At 40.0% G+C, this 10,086-nt stretch overlaps 1 pseudogene; it reads right to left on the bottom strand.

Annotated features, from left to right (window-relative positions):
* Positions 1–2,923: 2,923 nt before the first annotated feature.
* On the bottom strand, positions 2,924–4,061 carry LOC102492505 (hsc70-interacting protein pseudogene; annotated as a pseudogene).
* Between the last annotated feature and the right edge of the window lie 6,025 nt (positions 4,062–10,086).

Raw genomic sequence — 10,086 nt, forward strand, 5'->3', positions numbered from 1 at the left:
CAAAAACAGCCGCGCAGGACGGAATCACTCCAGGGACTCTGTTCACTTTCTTATAGGAGGTTTTCAAACCTTTTTCACTTTCTTAATCCTCCATCCTCTTCCCACCACCTGTTACTTTACCTCAATTCTGTCTATGAAGTGAGAGGTGAGATCCCACTTCCCGCTTCACAGAGAAGATTCAATCCCCTCTACTTCCCACTGCCGTACCTGCAGCCCTATACCCTCAGATATCCCTTCACTTTTCTGGAACGATTCTTCAAAAAACTGTATCTTTACTGTAAGCACTTAATTGACTGCCTCATCTTACAAAAGAAAAACTATTCCTTATCTCCTCTCGCCACTGCCTTATCTCCTTCCTCCTCTTCAGAAACCTAGCCACATTCGGGCACTTTCTCCTTTCATTACTCTTCCATCCCTGTCTGGCTTCTACTAGCATTTTTTGTTTGTCATACATGTATCTCCATCTTTTTTGACTCTCTCCCCTAGTGCAGGCACTCACTTCCTGTTGTTTGCACCAGGGGAGACCATCAGAAAATATGGGGGTAGATGTATGACAAACGAACCCTAGAAAATTTAGCAACGTGTTGAACATGTATGAACTGTATGCTGTCTGAAGGCAGGGGCTGTATTTCATTCATTCATGAACCAGATGCCCAGATCATACTCGATGCTTAGTAAATATTGGTGGAATGATTAATTAGAGGAGTCAAAGATAATTCTAAGATTCAAACCTGCGTGATTCTCCTTAAAGACTAAGAATTACGTTTCTTTACAATCAGTAGTTAAAGCCATAGTAACAATGACACAGAATGATAGGGTAGAAATAGCAGGATTTTTAGAATCAGATGAATCTAATCCTGATTTTCCCATCTAATCTTGAGTAAATAACTTGACATTCCTCTCTCTATCTTTTAATATTTTTTATTTATTTACTTATTTTTGGATAGGTTTTTACTATAGAGCGTGTCCGCTCACCAGAAAGACAGAGAGACAGAGAGAGAGAGAGAAAGCGAAAAATCACCCCCCAGGGAGGATGGCAATGTCGCAATCCCTACTCCTCCATTCTCCTCTCAGGATCTTGGGCATGCACATGCACATGTCCGGAGTGAGTTTAAGCCACCGGGTCAGGGACTCGAACCACTATTGACTACATGGGAGTCCAGGGACATATCCACTATGCCATCTGCTGGTCCCATATTTTTAAAAGAATTATTTTATTTAACTTTATTTATTATTATTACTTTCCAGTTTGATCAGACAGAGAGAGAAAGGGAAAGTGAGAAAGCAAGCCATCAGTCCAGGATTCGAACTACAGTCAGCCATGTGGGAGTTCAGCACCTTTAACCAGCATGCCACCTGTTGGCCCCTCTCTCTTTTAATATTTTTAAAAATTCGTGCTAAAAAATTATGATAAAGTACATCCTCGAGAGAAAATGAAAAACAGAGGGAGATGAATGCCCTCCACAGAGTCTGTCATTCTGTGATCCCCTTTCTTCAGTTCTCCAGACCATCCGATCTTGGACATTTGCACCCGTGCCTGGCATATTTCATGCTAACTAGGCTGGAGAGTCAAATCACAGTCATCATGTGGGATCTGGCTTTTCTTGAGTCATGCATTACCACTGCATGTGGAGCCAGCCATAACATCTTTTCGAGGTCAGTTTCTTTCTTTGTAAAATGGGAATAAAAATTTCCATCTGAGATTATACATGCAAAGCCCACGCTGAAAGAGACCTCCACCAACCCAGACATCTTGAGAGGTGACACAGACTGAAAGATATCAGGGACCATTCATAAGAGCTTCCTTTGAAGAACATTTCTTATCACCATGAAACAGACCATTCGTTACCTGTATCTGTTACATCTCTTCATGGAATACCACTGGGGATTTTTTTTTTTTTTTAATCTTTCTTCCACCTGCCTTTTTGGAATACTTGCCCAATGGATTGTATTTCAACTTTTAAAACTCAACGCTCTTTAGAGTAGGACTCGTGAAATGGACCTTCTGTTCTTTTTTGGTTTTGTTTTGTTTTTGTGTTTGCTAAAGGGCACATGCACTCACTGGAGAGAGACAGTGAAAGAGAGAGAAAATGCGAATTCACTCCCCAAAGGGGATGGTCATGCCAGAATTCCTTCTCCTCCACTTTCCTCTTAGGATTTTGGACACACATGAACATGCATCTGGAGTGTCTGAGTATTTTTTTTTTCTTTTTGTAGAAATAATATAAAACATTTATTTGATATATTGGACAAAAAGAGAGATTAGGAATAATTCAGCTCTACTGCAGTATTACACAAATGCCTCTCTTCGCCACAGCGTAAGCCTGAAGGCAGTCTGTACAAGGTCCAAGTTATACAGCACACTGATGGTTGCCACCCTGCCAAGTACTGCCAGTCCCCAACCAGGGCCTATTGATATACTGATGGTCCCTTCCCTATAGTTTCACTGTAGTAAATCTTTTCTTTTACAAACAAAGCATTTAAAAAGATGAATCAACATGCTTCGGTAGTCATATATTCAACTCAAACTTAATCTATTTATGAGTTATATTTGCCTCCTAGTAATAAACCTTTACTTAACTCAAACTAGAGTAATAAATCTTCCATATTTAAATACCTTCCTTGAACAATAATTCAGAGAAAAGCCCCAAAATGATTAGTAAAGAAAAAAATGTAGGAATTAACACACCCTTTTAATTTGTTTTAAATATTTTTAAGGTTTAATAAGTGTTTAAAGTTTGTAATTCCTACTGGGAAAACATTATCTGAATGAATACCCTAATGGCAAACCACTGTAAAATGCTTTAGCTGTATTTAGGGCGGAGGGGTAGGGATTATCTTCGAAGCATCCAGCTTTCTTCATGAGAAGGTCACAGGTACACTGGTTTGTATTATTGCGACATCCATTAGGTGACTTATGTTGCTTATCCTTCAGCAAGGACTTTACTTTGTCAGAAGGACATTATGCTTGACCTCCAAACTTGGCTGACAATTTACTGGTGAGAGTCATAACCTTTGGGTTGCTCTGATATTATGACATATTTGCTGGGTTCTGGGCCACATCCTGGAAGGCCACCATAACTTCAGGATTCTGCATGGCTGCAAGAACCTCTGGATCACTGAGAATTTCATTGAGCCCAGGCATTCCTGCCATTCCAGGCATACCCCCTCCCATTCCAGGCCTTCCTCCAGGAAAATTACCAGGCATTACCCCAGGAAAGCCACCTGGAAGAGGGCCATACTGAGCTCTGGATTGTCCTCTGGCTTCTTCCTCCCTCTGGGCTCTCTCATGCTCTTCTTGAGCCTTCTTAACTCTATTCTTTCTTTGATCTCTTGCTCTTCATGTTTTTGCTCATACTTTCTCCAAAATGTTCTGCAATTTTCTGGGCCCTTGGTTGAACCTCTTTGAACATGGCACTAGCATCTTCATCATAATCCAGTTTACGCAAGGGCAAGATCATGTGCTGTTTCTTCTTACTGGCCCAGAAGTCCGTAAGCTTTTCCTAGCTGCTTGTAAGGTTGAGCTGAATCAGGGTTTGTTTCAATGGTTCTGTCATAGTCTTGAGTGGCAGCATTTGGCTTCTGTAATTTGGTGAAGACACTGGCCCTCTTGACACACAGAATAGCCAGGCATGGGTTCAGCTTGATGGCCTCTGTAAACAAGTCAGTGACTTTCTGTAGTTCACCATCATTTAGGGCTTCAATGGTGGCTACTTATTATTTGCCTGATCCATCATCTTCTCAGTTATCTCTACATTTTCATCTCCCATTTTTTGAGGGACATCAGTGTCTGGTTCAATCATACCTTTGTTGTCAATTTCTAGATCACTTTCCTCACTTGATGGTTCCTCTGTTTTTGTGTTTTCCTCCACCTTCTTACTATCTGTATTTTCTTCCTTCATACGCTCTTCAGATTTAGCTTTCTGAGTGGCTGGTGGTACTTTACCCCCAATGCTCTCCACCCGCTCTCTCAGGAAGCAAATCTCGGTGTGCAGAACACTCGGATCCTGCTGACACATTTCCACGGAGGCCCGGAGCTCACTCATTTTGCGGGGGTCCATGGCTGGGAAGTGGCGAGAGAAAGGGAGCGCGGCTGAGGAGGCTGGAGCCCGACAGCAGGCCCGGATGCTGGCTAAGCATGACCATGTACAATGGGGCGGCAGCCACCAGGTAGAACAGACTAGAACCTCTGAGTGTTTCAGTGTTTTTCACACCTCTGGGTCTGAGACTCAAATAGCATGGTGGGCTATGTGGAATCCAGTTACCTTACCTGGCCAAGGGCCTTCTTCCTTTTACTGTGCCTTCATTTTAACCACTCAAGTAAAACCATCAACCCAGTAGCATAGATGGAATTCAGGCTCTAAGTTTCTTTTCCCCTTTGGTGCTATCGGTATCTTTTTCTCTCCTAATCTTCACTAAATGCCCTTAGTCAGACCAATTCCTATTGGTCATAAAAGTGTAATTTTCCCATCCCACCTGGACAGCTAGTTTCATATTTCAGCCTGTTACAAGGTACCCAAATGAGTGTCTCTACTATTGTTGGATTTGCTGAAGTAACTGTGAATGCTTCCCTGGTGGACAATGCAGTTTCAGGAACTTGGCAGACAAGAGGAAGAAGTTCCCTTTCCAGATATTTATAATTCAAATAATGACCTCCGTTGACTCACCACACAGAATTAACCTTCCCTTCTAACTCATGAGTGTTGACTTTCCTACTGTTTTGGTTGTTACTCCTTTCTTCTTTAAGACATTTCTGTGAGGCTTATCTTTGAGGGGCATCAGTGTCTGGTTAAATCACACCTTCATTGTCAATTTCTAGATCGCTTTCCTCACTTGATGGTTCCATATATCAGATTGCAGTTTACTTTGGTTGAACATTTACAACTTTACACACATACTGTTTCTATCAGTTTACTAAGGCAAGATAGTGACTCCAGACTAAGAAAGCATGCCTTAAAGGTACAAATATTATATATTTAAAATATGCATTAACAGGACCAGCAGGTGGTGTGGTGGTTAAGACTCTGGACACTCCCATATGACAGGCCATGGTTCGAGTCCCTGACCTGGTGGCTTGCTTTCTCACTTTCTCCCTCTCTCTGTCTCTCTGGTCAAAGATTTTTAAGAAGTAATAAATGAATGAGTAAATAAAATTAAAACTAAATAATTAAAAAATATACATTAACATGTGGAATAGTAAGACTAGAAGACTCCTTAGAGTCCATAAAATCTAATAATACAGAGGCCCCCCCCAAAAGTATTTATTGAGATTTTATTTAAATATACAGCTCATTCTTGTCCATCACTTCCTTCTTTCCAGATGTCTTAGGTTCCTTAGGCTTATACAAAGTGCTCCTGCTACCTGATGAAAATATTGCATCCTAACCAAATGATTTCAGGTCTTCTGAGGGGATGAGAGAGACAAAACATGTCTCCATTTCCTTCCTTCCTTTCTTCTCTTTCTTTCTTTTTAAATAATTATTTATTTACTTAATTCCATTTGTTATTATTTTTAATTTGTCCAGAGAGAGGAACCAGCAGTTGGCGTAATGGCTATGTCGCAGGACTCCCATGTAGTCGACCGCTATTCGAGTCCTGGACCCGGTGGCTTAAACTCACGCTGGGTGCATGTGCATGCTTGCCCAAGATCCCGAGAGGAGAATGGAGGAGAAGGGACTGTGCATGGCCATCCCTTCTGGGGTGTGATTTCTCGCTTTCTGTCTCTCTCTCTCTGTCTTCCTGGCGAGCGCACATGCCCTATAGCAAAAACCTCTAAAAAAAAGAAAATTTTGTTCAGAGAGAGAGAAAAAGGGAAAGGGAGAAAGCAAGCTGCCAGGTCTAGGACTCAAACCATGGTTGGCCACGTGAGAATCCAGCGCATTTAACCACCACACTACCTGCTGGCCCCCTCTTTCTTTCTTTCTTAAGGCTTCTTATATATCAACATTTTTAATATAATTATTTTATTTAACTTTATTTATTATTATTATTTTCCAGTTTGATCAGAGAGAGAGAGAGAGAAAGTGAGAAAGCAAGCCTCCAGGTCTGGGACTTGAACTGTGGTCAGCCATGTGGGAGTCCAGCACCTTTAACCATCATGTCATCTGCCAGCCCCTATTTTAAAATGATGGAATAAATTTTATTTTTAAAAATAATTATTTAATTTTATAATTATTATTTTTTCATATTTGCTACAGTGCAATGTGAGCTCACTCTAGAGAGAGAAAAGGAGAGAGAGAGAGAGAGAGAGAGAGAGAGAGAGAGAGAGAGAGAGAGAGAAAGAGAGAGAGAGAGAGAGGGAAAGTGAGAAACCAAGCTGCCAAGTCCAGGATTTGAACCACAATTGGCCTTGTGAGAGTCCAGCACTTTAACTATTATGCCACCTGCTGGCCCCTAAAATAAGTTTTAAAAATTGCTATGGGGGCTGACAGGTGATGCTGGACTCCTGCATGGCTAACCACAGTTCATTTCACAGACCTAGCAGCTTGCTTTCTCATTTTCCCTCTCTCTCTCTCTGGGGAGCACATGTGCTTGTAGCAAATAAAATAATATTAATAATAATGGTAAATAAAATTAAATAAATAATTATTTTTAAAATTGCTTCAAATGTTTACATTTTAACAAATTAATGACTTTAATACCAAAAAATTATGACACAAAGTAATTGTGCCAATCAGAAGACCAAAGATTTATTTTTTAAATCTATGGTATACTAAAAGTGATGTAGTTTAGCCACGAATCTCAATTTTAAATTTGTAAAGGAGTGTTTTCTTTCAATTCCATCAGAGTATCTTTGTGTAAACTCCTTTGGAAGCAATGTCAAAAGTCTAAATTCATGGGGACTAGCAGTTGGCATAATGACTATGTCGCTTGACTCTCATGTAGTCAACCATGGTTTGAGTCCTGGACCCTGTTGGTTAAACTCATGCCAGGCGCATGTGCGTGCATGCCCAAGATCCCGAGAGGAAAATGGAGGAGAAGGTATTGCAGCATGGCTATCCCACTGGGGAGTCATTTCTCAGTTTCTGTCTCTCTGTCTCTCTCTGTCTGGCGAGCACACATACCCTATAGCAAAAACCTCTAAAAAAAAAAAAGATCTAAATTCACAGCCCTTTATCAATATAGGGTCTCTGGCTCTACACTTTCTTATCTTCCTTTTTCCTCACCATACGCCTGGAATATTTAGTTAATATTGGAAAAAATACATGGCTATTTAATAATATATAATGAGTTGGGACCAGCAGGTAGCGTGGTGATTAAGGCACTGGACACTCCCACATGGGCGACCATGGTTCAAGTCCTGGTGGCTTGCTTTCTCACTTTCCTCTCTGTCTCTTTCTGTCTCTCTCTGGTCAAATTAAAATGAAGGAATGAATGAATGAATGAATAAATAAGTAAATGAGTTAAAGATGATGGTCATCAAGTCTTACCCATTTCAGCTGTGTAAAGGAAAACTTTGAATAATCTCAACTTGGATAAGCCAACAAAGGGCAGAGTCTAAGGCTAGTTTCTCTCCAAAATACTAAAGTCTAAGTTTTTCTTAGCTAATTAAAAAAAAAATTGTTATTAGTATTTGTTTATTTTTAAATTGCTCTAGGGCCTGTGGGCTCACTAGAGAGAGAGAGAAATGCAAGCTGCCTGATGCAGGACTTGAACCACAGTTGTCCATGTGGGAGTCCAGTGTCTTAACCACCACAAAACCTGCTGGTCCTCTTAGAGAATTTTTATATGTCATTTTGACATGTCTTGTTTAGATCACAAACTCCTTCCAAAAGGAATTCTATTTATCATGAGCTGGTATTAAAAACAGAAATTAATCTTACTGGTTAATGCCCATTTAAACTGCTTAAGATTTAAACTGCAAAATAATTTTTCACTTATAATATGAGCTATACTATCATTTATATATCTATATAATCGTGAAATATATTTAGATGTGAAATATTCCCACCCTTATGCTTGTGAACACAGAGCCTACTCCTGTTAGCCAACATATAGCACATGTATGTACACATATGTAAGTAAACATCATTCATCTAAGTGATTGTCTTTCATTCGGAAGTACCCTCTTATATAGTAGCAGAGAAGAGATGCTCAGCTGTCTGCGTGTACTTTGTAGTTAAAACCACCCTGTTGTGTAGATGAGTTGGCTCTTCCACGATGTTCATAGAAACCAGATACAGTTGGCTGATGAGTACAAAATGGACTCATCAGCCATTTTGCCCTGGAACTACGGGTTCATTGAGTCATGGGAGAGAGGGGGTCAAAGGTACAACAGAGATCCTCAAAGTAGCTCCAGAGAAAGGGTCTTCCTGGGTCAGAGCCTTCCTAAGAGGTTGAGAAATGTCACCATAATGGCGTCTGCTCCAGCCAGCTGGGACAGAAAGTGGATTAATGAAGGTTAAACAGTCTGGGTAGGAAGTTGAACTCCTTTTTGTAAAGGAGAAAGAGTCAAGTAGAGATGAAATTTCAGCAGAGATGGCAAAAGAGGGCAGAGAAGGGAGTGGTTAGAGAACAGAAGGAATTGACAAATATATCCCATTAGATACAGAGCACCCGTTTTTGAATATCGATTTCTTCCCTAATATATTGGAAAGCTTATAAAAATTACTTAATTTTGTTTATTGTTTCTTTCTAAAGTTACAGTGTTTGTTGTTGTTGTTGTTGTTGTTGTTTTAGATTTTTTGCTATAGGGCATGTACACTTGCTATAGAGACAGAAAACAAGAAATCACCCCCGGGGGGATGACTATGTGGCATAGTGACTATCCCTTCTTCTCTGGGGATTTTGGACATGCATACAAATGCACCCAGCATGAGTTTCAAGCCTCTGGGTCTGGGATTCAAACCACGGTTGGCCATGTGAGTCCACCGGCATAACCATTCACTATGTGCTGGTTTCCTAAAGTTACAAATTTTTAGTGTATTCTGTCTTCTTAACAAAATACCGAATGTCCCCTCCCCAAATACACTATGTCAAATTAATATAATTTCAATTAGAGCAGGAGAATCAAGTGGCCCTATGTGAGATACATTGCTTTTTTGAAAAAGAAGGGCTTAAAAAAACACAATTAAGAAGTTGAAAGCTATGAAAGGAAAAATATATCCAATTTAAAAAAATTTAGATCCTAAAAATTGAATTTTATCTTTTACATTAATAACTTAAATGCTAGTTTATCTAATTGGATGTTACCACTTGGTATTAAAGTAATTTTAAATAATGCAGACATCAGTTAAAATCATTTTGGAACATTAACTGCGCTTACTATGACAGTTACATAGTTGCTTTTTATTGTTTCTTTGCTTTTGTAACTGGAGACCTAAATTATAATTTTCAAGGATTCTATGGACATGCTCTGTGATGCACAGTGAGGAGCTTGGATTAGAATAGATTTTAAGGTACTTTCTAATTCTATATATTTTTTTAATTGCCAGAGGTTGCATCTGCAGAGAGAGACTGAGAGGTAGAGAGAGTAGGAAAGAGAGAGACAGCACACTCCCCAGTGCAACATGGTCACGCTACAATCTCTTCTCCATTTCTCCATCCTATTTGGGTTTGGGGCACATAGGCACACATGTCCAGCATGTTTTTCAAGTTGCCAGGGTCAGGATTTGAACCATGTTTAGCCAGGTGGGATCTAGCTTCCGTAACTATTAGGCTATGGGACTGGCTCCTTCCTAATTCTAAATTTAAGAATCTGGGGCTTATAAAAGAAAGTAGGTAGCAATATTAATGGGTTTTTTTTTTTTCTTTCATTTCTCTTTAAGGACAAAAAAAGAAAAGGAGAGGCCAGATAGTGGCAGAGACATAACAAAACCAGACCCACAGAGAAAGGTACCTCACTGTTTATGCATATGTCCATAATCTAGGCTGGCTGAGGCTGGGGGTGGATCGCAGTGTGAAGACTCCGGGATGCCTGTCTCTCTGTCTGTCTCTGTCTTCCTCGCTCATGAAAAAAACAAATAAATATAATGAGAAATAGTTCCTTTCACAGACTTTCTTAAGCTACCGTCAGTGTTAAACTTCAGCAGTTTTATTTATTAAAGAGGGTTTTTTTGCTATAGGGTGTGTGTGCTCACCGGAGAG

Source organism: Tupaia chinensis, unplaced genomic scaffold (assembly GCF_000334495.1).
Source record: "Tupaia chinensis unplaced genomic scaffold, TupChi_1.0 Scaffold138407_1, whole genome shotgun sequence".
Lineage (NCBI taxonomy): Eukaryota > Metazoa > Chordata > Mammalia > Scandentia > Tupaiidae > Tupaia > Tupaia belangeri.